The sequence below is a fragment of the Mirounga leonina genome, unplaced genomic scaffold (assembly GCF_011800145.1).
Source record: "Mirounga leonina isolate KUSES-001 unplaced genomic scaffold, KU_Mleo_1.0 Mir_115, whole genome shotgun sequence".
In the NCBI taxonomy this organism is placed as follows: Eukaryota; Metazoa; Chordata; class Mammalia; order Carnivora; family Phocidae; genus Mirounga; species Mirounga leonina.
Window position 1 is genome coordinate 46,547,555 of NW_023270268.1, and position 24,111 is coordinate 46,571,665.

The 24,111-nt window shown below is 36.9% G+C and overlaps 1 protein-coding gene across 22 annotated transcripts in view; it reads left to right on the plus strand.

Annotated features, from left to right (window-relative positions):
* Positions 1 to 24,111, plus strand: part of MBNL1 (muscleblind like splicing regulator 1) — a 181,491-nt gene that overhangs the window by 69,058 nt on the left and 88,322 nt on the right. For 2 of the 22 annotated variants that reach the window (XM_034997316.1, XM_034997333.1), the window contains exon 2: positions 2,249 to 2,804. The exons of the other annotated variants lie outside the window; for them this stretch is intronic. The gene's annotated coding sequence lies outside the window, so the exon portion shown is untranslated. The remainder of the gene's footprint in view (positions 1 to 2,248; positions 2,805 to 24,111) is intronic. 22 annotated transcript variants of the gene reach the window in all.

The window sequence follows — 24,111 nt, forward strand, 5'->3', positions numbered from 1 at the left end:
TATAATTTAGAACACACACGAATATATACCAATTAATAGTTCACCTGTGTCTTTCATTTAAATTGGAAGATATAGACATAATAAGTTTGCCATAAAGGTATAGACCAAGTTTTCCTAGAATAATTATGTTTAATAGGTATTGCATAAAAAAGGTAGACAATTAAGTTTAGGAATTCATGGTAGCATTATAAATGCTCTGACAAGCCGTGCAGGAAGATAACTGTTAAACTTTTAAGAAATTTATTTGACCACAACGCCTTCTCCTCCCATCCCTGTACATACACGCACACGCGTGTGGGTACACACACACACACACACACACACTTTTTGAGGAGTGCCTTTTCTCATGTGGTATATCAGCCAGTGAATAGTTATTGAGCACCTGCTGTGTTTCCAGGCTGACTAAGTACAGGGATATGATTGTTTGCACATTTGTAAAAAATTGCTCCCCTTGTGATGCTTAACAACAGGGAAACACAAATTTAGATTATCTGGTCTTATTACTTCAGTAGGATACTTCAGTAGCGATAGAATGTATATTTTTAAACAGCCAGTAAGGATTTTTCTGTTTCCACTGAAAATAATCCTGACATACCATAAACTCAAAAGAACTCTATAAATGCATCGATGCTGCTACGTCACATTTGGTGACACTTAATCACTTTTTGAGTACTGTCTTCCACATTTTTTTGTTTGTTTTAGTTTTTATTGGTTTGATTGTTGAAACTGATGTTCATGAGTGGGATTGACAGCATAGGTCAGAAAGACAAACTGTAATTGGGTTTTTATATTTTATTCAATAAAGTCAGAGTATTAATATTTTTCAAGTCCATTTCCATTTGGTTTCTACCATAGGGGCTCACTCAGTCTTTCCTTACCCAAACCTATCATATTGAAATGATTGTGTTTTAAAATATTAAGTTTCAGTTCAAACCAACATCTAAACTTTGGTACTGTTTATACAAGAAAAGTATTTTTAAAGGGAAATTCAGATTCATCACCCCCTTCCCTTATCAATTCTCAGTTCTCTCAAATTGAAAGTACTAGCTACCTGCGCGGTACTTACTATTATGTAATATAAGGGCTATTTCATTTTATAAAAGTGGTGGACCCTTAGTGACTTATGGGACATAAGTAAATTTGCCCAACAAGAACTGCTTTGATTGTGCATGTTATTAACTGTATATCTGTATCACTATGTCTATATGGTGAGGGATGGAAATCAGCCTTTCCTAACACAAGCTGATTTCAGCTTCTTGATACCAAGTAAAAGATTATTATTAATATTTTAGGTAACTTGGATTTAAAAACATATGTAAACAAATACCTTGAAGTCAAGAATTGCACACGTAGAGCTGCCATCAACTGGCAGATTTTCTTCTCATTTAATTCTGAAACAAGCATAAGACAGCACCCATGGTTAATTTGTTTCTAATCTTGAAAAAAAAAGATAGTTCCCAAGTAAGGCTGATTCTTTTTATTTTGGCACATATTAGGAATTATTAAAGTTCTGTCAGAGTTTATATTTCCTTTCTGACTTGATTTTATCCTGATCCTTAAAACAAAATTGCCTTAGGGTCTGTCTCTTGTACCTGTTGGATGTTTAATATTCAGTGGGCCCCCCAGATGAGTTCCTGAGGCCTTGTGAGTCGTTGAAGAGCTGTGAACAGTGGTTAACAAGCTAGAAGGAGCTCTCTGGACAACAGTATTACGAAGTCCAGTTTCAGGAGAGTCTTAGTGAGAGGTTTATCTGAGGGTGCGTTTAACACCTAGTACGTTAGCCACATTTTCCTGTCTTCCTCCTCTTTTCTTCTTCCCTTTACTTCTGTGTCATCCTGTTCTAATTTCTGAATGCTCTTTGTCCAATTGCTTCTTTTTCTTCCTATTCTTTTTCTCTTAACTCATTGAGTTCCTCAGTCTTCCTAATCTGATCAGAATACAAAGTGATGTATTTGATAAAGCATTCGTTGTTCTTATTTCAAAAGCAATTTTCGTGATTTCTCAAGTTAAAAATCAGCTCAGTTTAAAACTTCTATTACATTTTCTCCTCCAATAATGGACAACTTCGCCTTTTAATTTCTGCTGCCTTGTGGGTTAGCATCCTGTGGTTTGATATATTTGTAAATTTCCTTATCTTAATACGAATGTGATAATGACAGGACTTAGGCATTTTTATGTCACCTGTTAGATTTTTAAGCTCAAATACAGTAGGCATACTGTAATATGTCTTCCTTACTTTTCTTTCTAGAACTAGAGCTCCATATCCCCCCCCCCAACTGTGTTTTTGGCTCTCTTATGGGATGCTAGAATGGCCTGTCTCCATGTATTTCGTTGCATTTTGCCATTGCTTCTTGTGTTCTGTCGGGGAATTTTGGTGATTCTTTTCAAGCGCTACCTGAGCTCTGTGCTAGTTGTTCCATTCCCTCAGGGTCTCATGCTGTGTGGTCATGTCTCCACTTGCTCTGCCCTGTCCATTGACAGAGCCTGGGTTACCTGATGGCTGCCTCTATACCCTTGTGAGGGCGGGAATATTCCTCCCCCTGCTGCTACGATTGAGCCCATGCTGGGTACCACGTTGCCCTCTACACTTGCTTTCAGTTGTTAAGGCTTCCCAAGCTTTGGCTGTGGCTCAGTGATCCTGCTGTCAAAACCCTGAAGCTTTTCTAGCCTCGACACTCAGTGGTAGCAGCAGGTGTTGGGATTTCTCCAAGCCCCTAAGACCCTGGGAGCACAAGAATGGCCGTTTGACATAGACCTCAGGACTTTTCAAAGCACCAAGAAACATCTGCGGAAGACATGTAAAGGTAAGACTCTGATTTTTCCAGGAAGCTGTTCTAGAACTAGAAACCTATAGCCATGGATTTAACGTGGACTAAAGAGCTGAAGAATGTCCTTGGGGAACTCTGTGCTTGATGACAAAGCCAGCATATGAGTCTTAGATTGGATAACTACTTATTAAAACACCTCTTTTAGGAGTTCGGTATGATGTTAACATTTCTAACCTATTTTATTTATATTAAACTTGGCATTTAATAAATTTATAAAAATATTTTTTTCCATTCTTTCATTGGAATCTACGAAGCACTTCTTTTCTCTTTCACAATCTGCATTGTGTATCCAGTAAGAGAAATCTCAAGAATGAAAACAGTTAAAACAAAAATAAAACAGAAGTTATTTATGTTTCCAAAGCCTGTATTTTATTTACCTGTTAATGTTCAAAACCAGAAACATTCAATTTTATACCCTCAAATTCTTTAAACCCAAATTTCTAAAGCCATAATTAATTCAAAAGGAATAGGAAGAGCTGCTCAGATCGTGGTAGTGCAAGGGTACGTTATTGTCCTTTGTCAAAAATCACTGCTTAGCATTCTAAATGTAGCACTCGTTTTTCTTTTAGGGCTTTATTTCTGGTTTTTTAAAAGGGAATTATTCCCTGCCCCTAATTTTTTGGGAAAAAAAAAATCACTCCATATGGGTGTAAATAACCTGGATGAAGGGTGTGGGGGTGGGTGGGAGAGAGATATCAGCAGCATCTTGGAGTGAACAACACAGATCATCTCTTCAGCATTATTTATAACCCTTTATTCTTTACCCTGCCTCCATTCATAAGCATTAATCTGGGAAGGGAGGTTAAAGCAGCTCTTTTAGTGTGAGATCTTCAGTGGCCTTACTCTCCATTCATGTCTTCTTTTTTCTCCTTTGTTTTCTTTTCCATATGGACTCAATCTGTTAATTGATTCCCTGTAGTTGGAATCCAGGCTATTAGCTGTCACGCTGAAACTCCTTCATTTCAATAACTAAATATGTAACTGAGGTTTTAAAAATGAAAAAGAAGAATGTTCACTAACAGCTGTACAAAACGAAGAATCAGACTTTTTGATAGTGCTTATTTAGGATGCTTATTTTTAAAACTAAAAGATGTGCAATGAAGTATTTTATTTACACTTGAAAAATCCCAATTTTATTTCCTCTAGACCTCAAAAGTATAAGTAAATGGAATGTTTTGAAGGCTTTCTACTGTGTTAAATTAGGTAATTGATTTCATATGTAAAAACAGAAAAGGAAAACTGTAATGCTTTAATTCTTAACATTTATAATGAGTTTACAGTTTTTGAAAATGTAAGGCACAGTCTCAAGCCAGGAGTTTGCATTATTCTTAGGTTGGCTTATGAAGTGCACTTCCCTTTTTCTGTTTATTTAGAATTCTTATATTCCTCTAGGACAAGAATTGAAACAATATATATAATTGTCATATTACATAATATATTATGTTGTAGATTATTTATTATGTTAATCATATACTTAATACAATTAAATATTTAGAGTGATAGATTGATGTTATTATAGGCATTTACAAAATTATTTTAAAACTTTAAAATTACTTAAAATATCTTTAACAGAACATAATGAATTAGTGGTATCCACTGTGTTTAATGTAAGGGACAAAGTAACTTCACATAAGCTGAACTCAGTACAGCAATATTTAGACTTCAGTGATTTCTTTTCTTAGGACGTACAGAAAAGGTACATGATATAAAATATTGGTGCCATGGAGCTCTCAGCCACTACCTGAATAGAAAAAAATCTATTGAATAAACAAAGGAATGACCCTTTTGCAGATAAGGAAGCAGAGGACTGCTAATTCACAGTTTTTAAGCCCAGAGCCAAGACCAGAATGCAAATCACTGAATTCTAATCCCATGCACTTGCCTCTACGCGATGCTGTTTGCTGAAGTTGCGGTCCATTCGAGCGGCCATCCTGCTAGTGTCTGCAGGGCAGTGAATAGATTCTAGGAATTAAAGTGATTTTCTGCAGTATCAAATGTGTCTGATCATGGCTGATAAACATGGGCTCACTTCTGCAGTGTAGCCTGATTGAGGCCTTTAGAATTGCCCTTTTATTTCTGCCTTGTTTAGTGTGGCTTTCTTTATTTGAGGATTTTGAAAAGTACAGTGGAAGAATCATTAAAATATTTTTGTTTGAAGGGAGTATTGAACTTCTGGCATGCCATTTATTTCAGTTTATCCCATACGTTTGACAGGTTTCTGAAAATTTAAATTCCTAAAATTGAAAAGATTAGATCTTTGTATATATATAGGCAGTTCATTTTCTGTTTCTAAGCAAAAAAATTTTAATTGATTTCCATTGTTTCCAAAGTTGAAAAATCCCTCAGCTTGCATCTTTAAAGATGTCTGTTTATTTGTGATATCATGAAAGTGGAAAGAGTGCACATTCTTGGTGCTACAATTAGAATACGTATGTGAAATTATTTGATATATTTATTAATTAAGTGCTTTCTGGTTGTCTGACTTAGAGTTATTACTTCAAAATCCAAATTCTCCCTGACTTGACTCGATACCCATCATCATTTAATAGGGCCATTCCCAGGCTCCTTTAATGTGATTTTTTTGGGAGGTATAATTGTACTCCAATCCCCTTGAATGATGCCCAAGTTGGATTCAAGACCCAATATGGACCTAAGAGAAAAACTAAGAATGTTAACTCTGAATGCTCTTTTTTAGGAAGTTCAATTTGAAAAATAGCAGGAGTACTTTTGGGATAGGAATTTATAACACTTATTTTAGAAAAAAATATGAAGTATTTGTTCACTGAAAGTCTTAGCAGTCCTAGCCTAGTTCTCAAAATAAGGTTCTTAATCCCCATCATAATGATCCTTGGGTATTTATTTCTGCCATCACTCAGCTCATAAGACTGGTACCTCTCAGTTCACACTGTTTACTCTTTCCCATGTATTCCTGTCCTTTCTTGGAGAGAATGAGAGCTGTCTGGACTGGTGGACAATGAGCAGAGGTTCTAATTAGTTGTAACCCCTGGCCATGAGTGCTAGTTCCCAAATTCAGTCCTAACATTTTCATGGCATAGTGCCATCAAGATGCTTCTGCCTGAGACTCTTTTCAACTCAGTCTTGGACTACTGTTCACTCACTGGCTCTTTGACCTTAGAAAGAAAGTCTACTTACTCTCTCAGTTGTAGTCTCACACGCTCTAAAATATGAAGAGTATCATCTCCTTGTCAGGGTTTTTATGAAGATTTAATTTAATTTAATTTAATTTAATTTAATTTAATTTAATGAGACCGTGTATGCCAAGCACTTAGCACATAAGGCTAGCATATAGAAAATAGCCAATAAATTGTTGATGCTATTACGTGATTTTCCCAAGGTCACACAACTAGAAAGTGATTGAGTCAGAATTCAGACCCAAGTCTGTCTGACGGGAAAACCAAATGAGACAGGAATACGTACACGTTTTCCATACGCAACAGCAACAAGGGGAACCATGAAGCAAAAACTCATGCTGTCTCTGAACTCTGACTCTTCTTCTCATATGGACTCATACCTTTTATGATGCATAAATCATAATGTCATGTATGCTGATGGGGTAAGTAGCATAGTTCAGTGGTTTAGAGACAACTCTAGAGGTAAAGCTCCCAAGGATTGGAATTTCAGCCCTGCCACATGCAAACAGTGCGTTTTTAGGTAAATTCCATACATACCCCGTAAACAGTTCTTCGTCTGTATATGAAGCTAATAATAGTATCTATTGTACTGCATTATTGTGGACAGTAGATGATAGAAATTAAAGAACACCTCCGATAAGTGACTTTTATTAATAATTGATAGAGAGGTAAATATTTATTTAAAAATGAAGTATGTTCACAGCATGAAATGCGTGGTTGGTGAAAATCAGAACCCATACAGTGTTAGATACGGATAGGATCTTGGTCATTAGATGTCATTCCTCTCTCCGAGAATCTGTACGCTTTCCCTGTCAAAGACATTTTACCTTAGTGGCAGGCCAGCAGAGAAAGGGGGAAAAGGCATTGAAGATCAGAACTGACCCAAATATGGAGTGGTGGTACCATCCAGAAGGTAGGTGAACTTCTCTCAATCTGGGTTGATGTCAAGGACTGGTGTCAGTGTCACTAGATGTTGAGAATAGTCCCGGTTATGCAGATGGTAGGATTATCATTCTTATATTCTTTCTTTTTTGAAGCAGAACCTAGACCAGCAGCTGGGGCTCTAGTTCTGGGAAGAGTGAGTTAACCTGGGCTAAGTCGAGTGTCAAGGGTTAGCCTTGAATACTAGTCAGACCAGGGACTTTCCTTCCTAGATTCTCGACTTTCTGAAGTCAGAGACGTTCATTCTACTTGTTTGCAGTGTTTTACCGTAGAGTCTGGGAAACATTGGGCACTTGATGCATGCTTGATAATTAAGTAAAAGAAGAACTCATTTAAGGATATTGTGGCCACCAAAGGGATTGGAAAGCAGGGCTGCCCTGCAGGAAGCATAGGGCGCCTGGGGCTCCCTCAGGGACGGAGGGAAGAGTTAAGGCAGATCCTGTGGTGGACCAGGGAGCTGAATGTACCTAGTCTTTGTAATGACTGTCAGTGTAGCCTGATTAATGAATGTAGGAATAAAGTATTGCAAGTTTTTAAAACTTTTCAAGAGTTTAGAGAAAAGAATTTAAAAAATCGAAATCTATTAGAATCATGTACATTAGCTTTTCATACAGTTAAAAATGGTATTTCTAACTTTAAAACTCAATTTTGGTGCCAGGGACTTGAGGAAAAATGTATCTGTAAATCTTCGTTATATATGTGTGTGTGTATATATATATATATATATCCTTACATAAAGAAATCATCAAAATACGGTCTTAAATATGTAATATTGTGACATAATTTGTAATACATGGACATAAAATGAAGAGTTTATGCAGATGTTGTGGGAAGTCAGAGTGTAATTCTAGAATTTGAAATATTTGTGGGGGACTATTTGTAAAACATTGAGGCTTTTTAATTACAAATTTCATTCCTCTTTTGATGTAGATTTCCCCAAATAATAAGATGAAAGCATCTTTCCATCAAAGTCTGTATTAAAAACATGAAACACACTAAAAAGAAGAAAATTAACTATGCTTAGTGTTAAACCTAACCGTTTTTGTTGATACTTAAGTTGCCGTAAAGGTGTTTTTAGGTATTCCTGTTAGTTGGTATAGTATGTGGCAGACACATTAGCTCCTTGCCGTCAAGGCCAGGATATTGTGTGCTGGCACCTGAAGGACAGTTGTTTAGAAAACTTCAACTGAGAGTTAAAAATCACACCAAATGTTTCTGCGAACATTTGTGTCTCCTTAATTTGAAAAAGACCATATGTTACAGTAGTGCTTCTATAATATTAAGATAGTGTGGAACTTCCCTAGTATCTCGAGAGCAAACTCTTAAATCACGTGCTAAGTCATTGCACATTTAAAAATTTTTGCTTTGGGGCGCCTGGGTGGCTCAGTCGTTAAGCGTCTGCCTTCGGCTCAGGTCATGATCCCAGGGTCCTGGGATCGAGTCCCGCATCGGGCTCCCTGTTCCACGGGAAGCCTGCCTCTCCCTCTCCCATTCCCCCTGCTTGTATTCCCTCTCTCGCCATGTCTCTCTCTGTCAAATAAATAAATAAAATCTTTAAAAAAAAAAATTTTTTTTTTGCTTTGCAAAATACCCATTAATGTGAAGGTAAACAAAAAATTGAGTTTGAAGTGGCAAAATCACCACCAACAGATATACCTTATATTGTAGAAAGTGGGGCCTTTCTGTGTTTTTCTTTTCCAGTGTGACTGTAAACTTGGCCCCTTCCTCTTGTTCTCCTTCTCTTCCCACTCTCTCTCTCTCTACGTGTGTAGAGACGGAAATGCACACACACACAGGCTTTTGCTTTTACCATAAAAGATTTACACCAGAACAGCAATTGCATGTTAACTCCCTATAGTCCTTTCTAATCATTTGCTTTTATGGCCTTGTGTCCCTGAATTCTAGAGGGTTGAGCATACTCTGTGTGTGTGGAAACACCCCCGTAGTGCTTTTCTTTTCTTTCCTGTTATTTCCTGATGCCTGGTTTTAGTTTATCTCAGCCATTCATCTTGTGAGTTTTAATTAGGTAGTAAGTTAGAGATGTTACTGAAGCAGTATGTAATAACTAGCAAAAATTCAACTCCTTGTGAAGTCCTGTACACATGAAATAACCAAGATAACTGAGTACCAGTTTTTCTCTTCCCAACCTTGCCTGGGATATGTTCTTAGCAGTTCTAATCTGTTGTTTTACCCTTTTAAAAAACATGATGGGAAGTGGTACAAATCACAACAGTGCAGTCTCTCCTCGAGGAGAGTTTTGTCATTGGAAATAAAAGGGTCAGCGCGAAGAGGGGGAGTGCTCTAAGAAAGTGAGCAGTGTTTGGTCATTGTCACCATTCTTGATTTCCTATCTGGAAACCTCTCGTGTACTAATGATCACAATAGTTGTGGTGATACTCTGTCTTAGACCCTACACCAAATACCTAAATAAAATTACTTTAAGAAAATAAGTCATCTGTTTTTACTTTCAGAGTCCAGGATTGAGGGATTGAGCTTATACTTTCTTTTATGTAATATTCATTTTGAAACTGTGTTGATATATTTGCAAACAAATGTTTAATAAACTCCCACATAACAAAGGAGTACCTAACGGTATCATAGTAAGATTGCTGCGTGGAAATAGAGCCCTTTAAACAGGACATCTCAACTCAGAGGAAAGTTTGATTTTAGGTTCATTAGAGAACCAAAATTGTTTTGTTTTGTTTTGTTTTTAAGATTTTATTTATTTATTTGACAGAGAGAGACACAGCGAGAGAGGGAACACAAGCAGGGGGAGTGGGAGAGGGAGAAGCAGGCTTCCCGCCGAGCCAGGAGCCTGATGGCAGGCTCAATCCCAGGACCTCGGGATCATGACCTGAGCCGAAGGCAGACGCTTAATGACTGAGCCACCCAGGCGCCCCCCAAAAATTTTTTTAATGTCTTTAGTGGATTTAAAAGTAACAGATTGAAAGTAAATTACTTAAAAAATATGAATTGAATTGACACTTTATTTTTATTAACAGAATCTCAAATTGATTTACAACTATCCTTTAATTACTTTTAAGTTATACTTTTCCATTCAAAAGATATTTTAAAGTTAGATTTCATGTTTAAGGCTTAACATGGGCCATTTTCTACCTCTCAAATCCACCGATTCTTATGGAATTGGGTCCGTTTCTACTTGAGCTTTATAATATTTGTGGCACTTTTGATGGAGTTAGGAGCTGTACGGCAAAGAAGAGTAAAAATCATGTAAGAAGGCTGTGGACAGAGAGCTGGACTTGGACTCAGTTAATGAGTTTCCTGGGACAGTTCCGCATTTAATCACCATGGTACTTTGTATCATGTGTCCTCAGAAGCATACCCCTCATTTTGCCTCCCTGGATGTAATGAAATCTAATGGAGATAATGCACAGCACAGCACCTTTTGTAAAACTCTGCTTTATCTTGTTTGTGAAATAATTCATTTATCTGAAAAGCCCTGTCAATCCAAGTTGTAAAAGTAAACTGTGAGAAGTAAGCCTTTTCCAGAATCCTGCCCACTGATGACACACCTGTGTATCACTCATGAACACTAAAGTTGAAAGTATAATTATTGTTTTTATAATATAATTGGTGATATAAATTTTAATCTGTTTGAAACAAAAGTGGTGTTGGGGGTGGGGGAGAGTCCAGACTCTTCTTTTCCTTCAAGATAAGCCATAAATTGTAAAAGTCGAGGTCACATTTAAAATTTATTCTACAGTTATGAAATGGATTTCTGTTGCCCCAAAGAATTTTCCAAGAGAGAAAATGCATGTAATGGGAAGAAAGAAAAGGTACAGAAAACAAGCACCTTCCCCTAAGGAGAAAATGTATTTTTAACACTAGAGAATATAGAACTTGCTGTATCAACAAAGTATATTATTTCACCAAAGAGCTGGATAAGCTAGTGTGTATTTATTGAATAAATGAGCGTGTGTTGGTGAAAATTAAAGAGTGAGTGGATGAATGAATGGATAAGTTTAGTAGTAACACATTCTTCTTATTTATTATTTTTAGGAAAAAAGAGTTATTTTAAAATACTACCAAGAATTCACTGAAAGAAACTGGGTGAAATTCCTCATTTTTTCCTGTGGTAACAGCCAGTTGTTACAGTAGGATGAGAACTTCCTAGGTTATAAGATACTGTTTTTGTAGGTTGAATTACCCTCCACTTACAGAGCTTTGGGGAATCTGTAGATGAGAAAACACAAACCTTAAGCAAAAGGGCAGTTAGTACTATTCTAAAAATAAACATTGATCCATGTAATCGCATTCTAAATAAAATAAACAGAAATGAATTAAGAAAATTACAGTGGTTTCAAAGAATTTAGTGTATTTTATTTTCCATCCCTGTTTTCATTTGGATTTTATGGCAATTGTCGTTAAAGGAACACCACACACTACATAGTTTTGGACTTCAGCCAGCCGCGCAACACCCAAAAGTACGTTGGATGTCTTTGCTGTATAAAAAAGGCACTATAAAAAAAGCACCACAACTGTCATGGCAGGTTTTTAACTGCTGGAGAAAAGGTTTGAGGAAACAGGTTAAATATTAATATGGAAATGAGGCTTTTTTGGAAGTCTGGGGACATTATGGAGAGCATAATAAACCTTACCACAGCCTGGGAACAGAAACGAGGTGGGAATCTGAAGAGAAAGGAAGAGCCTTTGCCGACAGTGAAGCAAGCTCTCATCAGCCCAAGTACTGGCTATCATGCCCTCTCATGGGGCTCATTCCCCTGGAATGTATCCCTTGTGCTAAATAGAGTACTTATGTAAACACACACTGTAGACATTTGAAAATACTTGAATAACAGTTCTTCAGGGCTTACCATGTAATTATTGCTAGCTGTTGCATTTATTTATCTTGGTACTAATTTATAGGGCTAGTTTTTGACTTGTGTTACCTACAGTGTCTTGTTTCATAGTTTGGAAAAGTACATAAACAATATTTAAGAAAAATGCAAACATCAGTGGCTTTCTTGAGCGAGCAGAACAACTGAAAACTTGTTTCTTATTATTTTGTAAGTGAATCGCTTAATGTAACATTATATCTATGGCATGTTAAGAAATGAAAAGATAAAAAAAATTAGAAAAAGAAATGAAAAAGAATGGAAACTTGCACTTCTGAATGAACAGCTTATCAAAACACTAGCTTTTGATTTTATCTGAACTTTCCTGTAGAAAGTTTTTACTATTGCTACAAAGCCTTGAGGCAATTACTGAACTAGAAAAGCTGAATATCATTTCTGACTAATCTATTAGTCATCCTAATAATAGGAAATTATTTAATTCCTACTTCATAGTAGTCCATCTTGAACAATAAAATCATATAGCCCACTCAAAGATATTTCAGGAAAATTCGTGTGATGCTTTGAAAAAAATAGGACTTAAAAAGTGTGCACAGTAAATGTTTTGTACTGTGCTACTGTTTTATTCCTCATTTCTCAACAGGAAAGCTAGGAAAGTTAGCTGAGAAGGACCTTGAGGTTTATAGTTTGGGTGATCAGGGATGGGGCATTGCCGTTTGCCAGTGTAAGAAATATAGGTGTTAGAATTGACGTGTTCTCTTTCTGTGGAGAGAGAGTAAGCAGGAGTAGATCACTGATTTGGTTGGGTAGTTGACTTTACAGAGAAAGCATCTGAAAGCCACTCTAGCACTGATAGCGCTGTCCCAGGTTAGTGCTGTATTATATTCAGAGAGACAATGGATGGGGAGAAGAAGGGATGTAGAGACAAATCTTAGTGCATCTCTCTCTAATCAGCAGTCGGAAAGGAGAGAAGCTAAAGAAAGTGAGAGGGAACAAGAAAGGCCAAAGAGAAAAGAAGGAAGTAGTTAAGGGTGCAGATGCTACAGATAGGACAAGAAATGAAAAAAAGGTCACTGACCGGCAGTGAAAAGGACAGCAGTAACCTTTAAGAGAGCACTTTGAGTCGAATTGGAAGGGAGGAGGGAGGAGGTAGACTCTTCAGCTCAAACCAGATTCCAAGAAGATGAGTCACTAGTAAGAAGATATGTATGAGGACTCAACAAGTTTAGACAACTCTATAAAGAAATTCAGTAACAAAAAGAAGAGAAGAAGTGGGTGTCAGCTGGAGAAATCAGCAGAAGAGAAAAAGTTGTTGTAGAAGGCTAGAGGTGTTCCTCCAATGGAAACATGTTTTTTTGTTTGTTTGTTTTCTACTGAAGGAAGGTACAGGAGTCAGTGGAGAAGAAAAGAATGAAGATTCCTTAAAGTAGGGATAACGGAGGGCACCATATGTCAGAGACGTTGAGAAGGGGTCAAAAAAAAAAAAAAAAATGGAGAGAGAGGCTGACTTTAGGCAGCAAGATGAACCGAACACTTCCTGAGAGTCAGATTGAAGAAGGTGCTCCTCTGTATCTTTAGTTCCATGTTGTTTGCTGTGTGGGTAGCTCACTGCCTTATGTTTACACTTTTTTGTACATTGCTTTTTAAATCCATTAGTTTAACTTCTTACCTTGACTGTTCATTCTGTGAGGGTGGAAACATGTTTTATCCATGTTTATACATTGTTTACTGTGATCCCTTTCTATGTGATCCGCTAATGTATTTCAGTAACCCCACAAGCCAGTGCTATCTCAGGGGAAGGGTCTTGCGGCCTGGCCTGTCCGTCAAAGTACAAGGCTGAAGGCTATAATTAGCTATCTTTGTGAACCTCAAAAACTGTTTCTAAAACAAATTCTTAATTTCAAAAGAATGGGACAGGTTATTACATCAGACTTTATTTTTTCCTGGTTAAGAAAGTTACAACATAACAAAATGTAACTTGGAGCTCAAAAGTGGATACTTCCAAAGCCAGATGAAATTTTTAACCAAACTTTATTGTAGAAAGTGGAAACATTTGACTGAAAAACAATCATGAAAAGAAAAAAAATTTGCAAAGCAAATGTTTGCTTAAGTGCTGTGGTTTATACCGCTGTTTATATGAACCAAATAAGGTTAGATTTACTCTTTAACTTTGGTCTGACCCACACTCTAGGCATAAATCCCTTATTTAGAATTGTTGAATTATGTTTTTTGATTCTTTATTAGCAAAAATAATTCTAAGCAGAAGCAAAAAATTAAAGATTGTCTCTGCCTCCCATTTAGCAAAAATAGAGTAAATGTTTCTGTTTATAGTGTGTTACTATTTGTTTTGTGGTTATTACTAATCCACTTTCTTTACCTTTCACATAAATGATCAGTGATCCATTTTTTTTCTAAGTAGAGCTCCATAGACACAGAGAGATTATGAACTGGCTACCATTCTCATGGTTTTAGACTCAATATTATACTGAAAGTAAGATATTATATCTGTTTAAATTTCTAAATTATGTAAAACTCTAAAGTTTATAATGTAAGCCACTTGATTATAATTCCTCCTGAAAATATTTCATTTTCTTTCTCTTCAAGATAAGTGAAGAAGGAAAAATTGAAGGGTGAGACAGTATATCTAAATGAGTAAAATGTGGTTAATGGCAATTTTCATATATTCATCTTTTTGTGTTATTATTATTATCCAAAATCTTTTAAAGCACTGATTGATCGTGACCATCATGCAGTTGCACAAACATCTTATTGTCTCCTGGAAGTGCCCAGGAAAGCATGAGAAGGTCCTTTAATTACATTGGGATTTTAAATTGAAGCGCCATTTTGCCCTGGCCCCCCTCTTCAGAGCGACGCCGAAACACCCTTCAGTTTAGACTCTCCTCTCCAGCCTCCCTGCAGTTTTTTATACACACATCTCACTGTCTCACATTTGTGCTTTCTCATCTTTCTACCTTCTCATGAAAAATCTTTGCCACCCTTCTTAATTAACTACTAACTGTCCTTCTAGACTCAATACCAGTGACAGTTCCTTTGGGGAATCTCCTTTGGTCCTTTTGTTCCCATGTGTGGGCACTGTCCCCATAGCACCCCACACTGGTTCCTACTGTAATTGTTTACTGATTTGAGTCCTCTGGGATGTAGCAGGACTGTCACCCTTAGCTCTATGTCTACTGTGGCTGGCACCGTTGTATGAGTGCTCTCTACTGTTGCTTGGATGACTACATGGACACATATCTGTTTTGATTTGGACATTAAGCTAGGTTTTATCCTTATTTATTAGGGAGGTGCATGGACATAAACTTTTTTGATTATGTGGTATGTCACTAAATAAACTAGTTTAAGTCTAGCTTGTAATGAATAGTTTATAAAAATACAGAAATAACACTCGCAATAAACAGCTTTTTAAATTAATGCACAGACAGATTTAAACTGATGTTTTTTTTTTTTTTTTATCTTCAATTTGAGGATGTCAGGATAGGCTGATATTGGTAACAACCACTACCTCCACTCCTCCCACCAGTTTCGGTGGCTAATTCCAGCAAAGATTTATTTCTTGCTCTTGTAAACTCAGTGGTGCTCTCCTCTATCCAGTGACTCTGGGATATAAGTTTGCTCCATTTTCCTCCAACATGTGACTTCCGAGGTAGCTGAAGCTCTGACAGAGTGAGATGGGGGGAAAACATTGGCTTCTACTCATCTCAGAGGTTAAACTAGCTCAGGGTCCCTGGGCTAGAATTAGCTATGTGACACCAACTTAATCACAACAGAAGCTAGAAAAGGAAGTTTCCAGGGTACTTACACAGAACAGTGCATAGACATTGACCAAGCCACTATGTGTTTTGCTTTGTCTTTTATCTTCCTATTTTTTGGAAGGCATGATGGGACAAGTAGATGGATAAGAGGTAGATACCTCTAGGTGAATTCAAGTGGAAAATATTAATTCCATAGCTTTTTACTTATTGAGTCCTTGTTATATCTCCTGTGTATTAATTCCTGAGGAAGAGTCTATCCAAATACATCCTCATTTTTTTAGCTTATGGTTCATTTTGAGAACCTGGTAGAAGTTCTGAAATGGAGTGCGTATGAGCACTTAACCCTGAAATCTGGCAGGCAAGTTCACGGGTTTATGAGATCTCTGCAGCCCACCCATCCTAGCCCTCTCAGTATTAAGAGTACCTGGCCTATGCTACATAGATAGGAAGTGTTGGAGAAGATGAGAAATCAGTGTGAACATAAATTTTTAACTGCCTTAGGCTGACACAACGGATCTTTTAAAATTAAAACTTAGTCCCTCAATTTGAATGAAAGAAGTAATTTGGTTGCTACCTAGATGCCTAGATGTGGATTCATTTAATGAGAGAGATGTAGATAAAAAGCATAATTGAGAGGCAGCTGACTGAGGAATGCACAATAGCTTTTATTCATAGTATCTTTCCCCAGTCTGTACAATATGAGGCTTTAATGATAAGTGGATTAAATTTTTCATGTTTTAAATGGTTGGATTACAGTCATTGTTTTGCTATTAAAGCAAGTACTTCAGGTATAGATTCAGGTGAAGATCATACAGATTAATGAAAGGACTGTACAATTTTTCTATAGCTAAATTCTGTACTCAAGTTCCCTTTATTCTTAAAGATTATAAAGCAAATCTCCTAAATTGGAGTTTTAAAGTCTTAATTACTTCACTGTAATTTTACGTCTTTTACCATGTGAAAAATAAACGTCTGCTCCCAAGCCCATCATTTATAGAGTGAAACTGAGCTTATTTATACTGTGTAAAAGAGGTTAATATCAAGTTGACATGGTTTTACAGTTATTTTCTTCAGGATTAACACTTGGTATTTATGCCTTTTTTACAGTTGAGGGACTTGAGATTCAGAGTTTTAAATGACTATCCCCAAACCTTTGCTTCTCTAGGAGTTTTTACCTCTCATTTCAGCAGTTTTGTCAGTAGAATTTAAGTATTTCATCGAAAGTCTGCTGTCCTCCCCAGACTGGGAACATTATACTAAGAGGCATACCTTGTGTATTATTCGTCATTATTCCTCTAGAGCCTGGCACTTACTCAGGTGCCCAGAACATGTTTATCAAGTGAGTAATGAGCAGATAACTAATTGAAAGTATGTACATAAAACAAAACAAGACAGAACAAAGAACGATAATCTCTGCCCAAGTATCTGAGAGACAAAATAGCATCAGGGTTTGGTGCTAAGACTTCGGAGCCCAGTTTCCTTTGGTTCACATACTCCATCAAGGAACCGAACAATAACATGACCTATTTTGTAGTATTGCTTTGAGGATTAAATGAGTTTGTATATATATCCACTTTTCATTTTGCTCTGCAGATTTAAACCCCAAGGATTATGTAATTAGGGCATAAATATTTAAATTTTTAAAATAAGTTACAGAGTGAATATAATTTAACATTGATTGAATAAAAGGAAGCAAAATATTTTAAACTTTGGCTTATTACTCTGCATCTGATAATCCTGGAAATTGAGACTAAATTTCCTTTTTAGCTTTAGCACAAAATATTTAAGTGTACATTATTTAAGATATATCGAAGTTTTAGGACACTAAAGTCTTACGAGATTATAGAATTAACCTTTTCTTTCAGATTTTATTTTCTTTCATTATCCAGTGAGCATCCAGTTAGAAAAATGCAATCATTGATTAGCGAGCAGAGGATGTGATACTGCTAGGTGAACTGTATTATGAGATACTGCCCAAAATGTAGACTCAGATGCTGAAAATAAGTATTCCCCTATTGTTCTATGAAAGAATGGGTATTTCCAAACCAATTTAACCTGAAAATTAGCCACTAAATGTGACTTTGTTTCCAAGAATTATTTAATCTGTTTCTAGCTGATTGTAGTATCCCAATAGTTTTATCCAGAGCACAGAGTGGAGAAGCAGCACAAGATGTCATGTATTTTTGCCATGTGTTGGGCTTGAGTCATCTCAGAATATGAGGGAGTCGCCATGGAGCTGGTCCCTTTAACACAGCACTTGTTGCCAAAGTGAATTGATGAACAGCGATAATAGGAGTGGCCATTATGACTCTGCGGCTCACTCAAGCACAAAGAAGAAAAGAACCTGCCTGCCTTTTTTTTTTACCCCCTAAGTATATACAAAATTGCTTCGGGCCTCAATTTCATGACACTTTGTTTCTCATGGGAAGAAGCAAGAACTCCAGAATGGTGTGAAGTGGAAAGACTTTTTGCCCCCATTGGTGACACAACCCTATAATCTAGTGCCACAGAGCAGCATGGGTTGGTGATAATCATGAGACAAGTGTCTGTTTTCATGGTTTTGTGAAACCTCTTTCTGATTCACTAAGATGTGTGCTAAGAAAGACAAGAGTCTCCCTAATTTATGTTTTATTATGCTCAGATACAATTTGTATAGACTCAGACTAAAATAAGCAGGTATTCCAGCATACTTTTTATATATAAATACTGGCCAAATAATTTATTACTCTGTTCTTTTCTGAGATTGATTAGTGTCCTTCTCACTTTTGTGCCCCTGCAGTAGGAAACCATTGTGACTTCAGCCTGCCACCCCTTTATAAAATAGCTTGACCAGTATCTGCTCCTTAAAAGAAACAGCTCAATCCTTGAATGTGCAGAGTGGCAAGAAAACTACTTAGTAACCCGGGTTTGCCTGACAAAGGACACCTTTAAAAGGTGTCCTAGTTTTAGATACTATACAGATACCGCTCCCTTTTCTTCTGTAATTTTTAAGGATCAGAAGTTCAACTGTTCATGATATCTGCTCTAGGAGAAGTGGAACCCTCTAACAGGGCATATGTTTTAAAGTCTGTGCTACCTGGAAAAGTTGAAATTATTATGTGGAATAAAATAATGTCACTATACTTTTCAGAACATTAACTTTATTATAGAAATGATTTTTTTTTAGTTTTTAAAATTATAACAATGCAGTTATTTTTGTTGTCTAATCCAAAGAAGGTATGTGTATGTGTGTGTGTGTGTTGTGTGTGTGCATACAGTTCCCCAAATATATTTTAACACAAAGTCCTACATTTCTCCTGTGATATTACCATGTGTATAGTCCCAAATATAGAGTCCTATGGTAGGGAGACAGCCAAGGAATGAGAAGACCTGAGTTCTAACCCCAAATTCACCATTTACTATTGTTGTGCCTTTGGGGCTTCACTTTCCATGTTTTCTAAGCAAAGATCATGCAGTCCTGCATTACGAAGTATACCTTGTCTATTTTTCCAAGCTGCTGGAAGAATATGATTGTAGAGAGCCCAGTACAGTACTTTGCCCACAGAGGCTCTCAGGAGTGGTAGCCGAGATTAGTTATATTATTTACTATCCTTAAAAGTGACACAGGAAGGAGGCTGGTCAATTCTCAGCAGACCTGATTATAGTTAAGACCACTGCTATTCATTAAAGATGTGATCCTTGGCCAGACATTTCACATCTCAAAGCTGGTTTCCTTACCTCTACAATAAGTTAGTAGCATCTGCTTGGATGACTCCCAATGGCTGTTGTGGGGATTATAGAAAATAATAATGTGTTATGTAAACGTAAGCAGTGGTAGTTTCCACACTCTGTCTTTGGTGCTAGATTCCATCCCTGAGAGGGAGTCTAGTAGGAGCAGGGGAGCCCCCCTGCACGCATATGGGAGGAATACTTCAAGACTACTTGTGTTGCAGTAACATGATAACTAGGGTTCTGGGAGGATGTGTGGTGGTTTAATTTGGGGGCAGGGTGTGGAACAGGAGGAAGGATACGTAGAAAACAATGTCAGAGAATCTCAAATGGTGTCTCATTTAACCATCTTATTCTTGCTTCTTTATGTTACAATTCCCATAGGATCCTGATTGTAGACTGACATTTGAAAGAGTAACGTTACTGATCAGGGGAATCTGAACTTCAACGAGATAACATAAAATGATCAAAGCAATGAGATGCAAAGAGTCAGAAATAAGGTTGGCCTGTGTTAGGGTACGTATGGATCATGGCAGAAGAACAAAGAGAACGCATATTGGAATTAGAAACGTGGGGGTCCACAGGATCCATGAAACAGAAAACACTTGAGAAGTTAAAAAAAAAAGTTGTCCATGTTCAATTAGTTTTCTTCTTAAAGAGGTGTGTTTGTATGTGTGTAAATTAAGGAACGAGTATTTTTGTAGGCTGTATTTAAGAAAAAAAAGAATTTGTTAACTTAGAATATTTAACTTCGTATGCCATATCATTGAGAATAGCTTCTGGCAGCCCATGAGAGTCAAAATATGTATAAAGGAGAATTATTAAACTTTAAAGACAGATTGTGATTCAAGGAGCTTTAAAGTCATATGCAAGTATATATTGTGATGAGCACTGGGTGTTGTATGTGAGTGATGAATCACTAAATTCTACACCTGAAACTAATATTACACTGTATGTTAACTAATTAGAATTTAAATAAAAACTGTAAAAAAAATTAAGTCATATACAAATTAATTCACTACTTACAAATATGTCAGTGTTTTTGATCACTGATATATTTGATTAAAGATACTTCTCATTTATTCACATTTAAACAGATGTTTTGATGAAGATTGTGAGTATAATGTTCATTCACCAGCTTCTTGAGCATTGTTTTATGCCTGATTTATAGGGGTGGGGGTAGGGAAGACAAATGATTGAGGAGAAAAGTAGAGTTGAAAATTTTTTTGCGATTTAAGTGACTCATTAGAATAAAGGATAGAAAAGACCACAAAAGCTATTGAAAAAAATATGTGTCTCATTCACTTTGAAATATCCACGTGCAATTAGTTTTCTTCTTGATAAATAGGTGTCTTTCCTTTGCTCTTAGGAGTGAAGAGAATGGATTGAGATGATGTGATGACATTTTTTTTTCTTTTATGTTTCCTTTTATTCATACAGATAGAACATATTTTACTTCTTTTCTGATATGGATTGCATAAGGCAGCACTAGTTTAGCTGTCCTTTCCATCAAAAGAATTGAGTGATTCACATTGGGTCGTCTCTAAATTAGAAAAGGTATCATCTGGTTTTTTAAACAAATGCATACATATGGTATAGAAAGATGATCAGTTGCTCAAAAGTGGGGGAAAACTACTTGAATCTCAAAAACCATATTTTGTACTTATGAACAAAGATTGATTATTCCCCCAGAGATTAAAACCTTGTATCCCCAGAATAACACAATTTAAGCTTGTCTACCTGTTCTATCATTTGACTTCAACGACATGTATAAGCAAGAAATGGTTTTTGCTTTTTCTTAGTTGACGTTAGCAGGATCTATATATGCATATATATTTTGATCTAGACACTTGAGCAGGACAAATGACAATGCAAATTTCAAATCATTTGATTTATAAGAGGAATCCAAACTGATTTGCTTGCTAACAGATTGCTGAGCTTTTTTAGTTACTATTTATCATGAGATGTGTTGTTGGTTTCTGACTGTTGAGATGGGTTGGATCTAGGGGTATGCTGGTAAATGTTTAACAACCTGCTCTCTGAGGGGATCTGTCAAGTTTGCTCATCTGTTTGCTGAGTTCTGTAATCCCATGACTAATTTCAAGCTATCAATATAAGGTCACTGAATACGGAGTTGAGAAGAGGTGCCCCCAGTCAGCTAAGGCCAGCCAGTGCTAACAGTCCATGCCCATCCCCCAAGGGGTCAGCATTACAGAATCCCCAAATGTCCGTTCTGGGGCTTGAGAGAGGCATGGAGTACCAGACAACAATGGCTCTAGGGATCTCTACCGGTTGGTGAATGTGACTGCTCCCCATGTGCTCCAGGCTCCTTCTTCTATCCAATGGCAAACAGCAAATGCTTCAGTGAGTCATGGTAAATTAAAAAGCCAGAAGAGAGTTCAGACATTAGGTAAAATATCCCTGTTTTACGGTACCTACCTTGGCTTCATTTGCAGTCAGACCGGACTCTTGCTATAAAACTCAAGGCAGAGTAATACTCAGAACATATTCCCAAGAGAGATTTAGAAAATTATAATCTTATTGCCTCTTGAAAACATTGGCCTTTTTCCTCTGTGTTCAGCTTCTCCCAGGATACCTGCTTGTCAAGTTTTCTGTAGCTTCTTTTGGCTTTGTCATGGCAACCAAGTACCTTGGCCCAGGACCCTAATGATTTCCAAATGTTTAATTATCTCTAGTTTCTGATATGCTTATTCTGTCATTTTTTTTTTTTTTAAGTATCTTCACCCTGACACTTCTTCAATAGGTCCTTGGCCTGTGCTTATAATCAGGTTAGTATTCCATTACTTCTTCAATCTTCCAATAGATCGCTCATATTTATTTGAAGCAAAGACAGCTCCTGTGTTATATACCATCACGTAACAAAACTCTTAACACAAGCCCCACGTCCATATCCCAAACCCTGTTGGTTAAGATTAATTGAACATAAAAAAAAAAGATAATGCTTGCAAATAGTAAAAGTTTGAATTTTTTTCAATGTATGTATTGCTCTTTAAATCAACAAATAATAAAATATAATTTAAAAACAAAATAAATAAAATGAACAAAGTAGAAAAAAAGATTAGTGATACCTAAAAATTGTACATCCGTTCAGTAATTATCTGTGGTAATATTAATACACATTTTAACTTTTTTAAATTGATGGAGTGCAATATAAACAATGTCTTCCCTGCTTATGCTATTTAGGTCATTCACTCATCCTGGAATCTCCTTCCCTTCTCCTTTTCCTTACCCCTGTCTGTCCTTCAAGATTCATCCCAGGAATCACCCTTGCTGTGCCATCTTCCCTAATAGGCCTCCTGTGCTCCCAGAGCTGGGGAGGGGTTCCTCTCGTGCTTCTCTTTGGGGGTCTCGTAGCAGTCCGTCACCCTTCTGCAGGCACTTCTACATTTATTATAGCTGCTGGCATTTTCCTCTCAAAATTTCATTTTGAAAACTTTCAAACCCAGCAAAATTGCAATACTGGTGTCATAAATATGTGTGTATCATTCAAGTGGATTTGCCAAGTAGAGTTAGGTGTTTGTACACATTATTTTCCCAAATCCAGAAAGAAAGAAGTTGCACATTATCCTCTCCTTTTGCTAGTCAGCCTTTACTGAGATCCTTCTCTCCTTGGATTAATCATACTCAACAACTTTTTAAGGATTCGTTTCTCGATTTGTTCATTCATCAGATGTTTATTAAATAGCTACTATGTAACAGACGCTGAAGCTGAACCTTGAAGGCTTCAGTGAGTAGATAGCTTGATTATAGAATATGTATATAATTGAGGATGGCTAGGAGAGAATAAAATGTTACCACTGTCAGTGGAGAAAGGAACCCATATACCCAGATCTATGAAAGTACAATCGTTCATCCATTCATTGATTCAGTCACCAGTGTTTCTAATTGTTCTATACCAGCCACTGCCAGGGGCTCTGAGTCTTCACAGATAAGCCTCCTTACCTTTAAAGAATCAGTCTCACATAGGAGGCAGAGCAGCAGATCATCAGAGAATGTAGTGGAATATGCTCATTGATGGAGGTTCCCCAGGATACTATGGAAACAGAGGAGAGGGAAGGCAGGTCAGGCTTTCTGAGTAGTTCCAATGATATACTTGGTAGTAAGGATAAGGCTAAAGGTGTAACAAGTCAGATAAAAAGAGATAAAACACATTTGAGACGAAGCATCGGTGTATTTCAAGTCAAGCCTGAAAAAAATATGGAATGTTCCAGGAACTGCTAGCAGGGTGGTGTGACTGGAATGACAGTTGCTAAGGGGCAGTTACGAAAAAAAGGGAAGGCACAGGGCTGGAAGGTGAGGCCCAGGTTTCCAGGGACTTTGTGAGTTCACCTGAGGAGTTGAATGTTTCCTTAAAGGCTATGGGAAACCATTGAATGGTTCAGGTTGGGTAGTGGCAGATACCCGATTTGTGTTTTAGTAAACTTGGCCTGAAAACCACTGGGAAATGAATAGATCATAGTATTTCTAATTTGGGGAGACTAAATATCACTGTAATAAGAGCTAACTCAAAGAGTAAAAGTGATTTAATGGCAGGGCTAGCTAATTATTGTGCATTTAATAAATTAACCAAATTATTGATACCTCAACCAATGTTTCTTACCCAGTCACCAATTTTATTTTCTTTCAGACGTTTTCCCCTAAGATAACTGACATATAACATTTAAAAATGTAGCTCACAATGAGGAGTTAGTAGTCTCTGCAGCTAATATTGCTCCCTAGAAGAAGTGAGTGAGAGAGAGAGAGCGAGAGAGAGAGAGAGAGGAGGGGTTGCTATAATTAGACACCTGGCTTTGCAGTGTACTGGATGTGATTTAAAACATTTTATTTCTTGCTACAAAACTCTTTCTGTTGAGTAAATGAGTAGGAATTAATC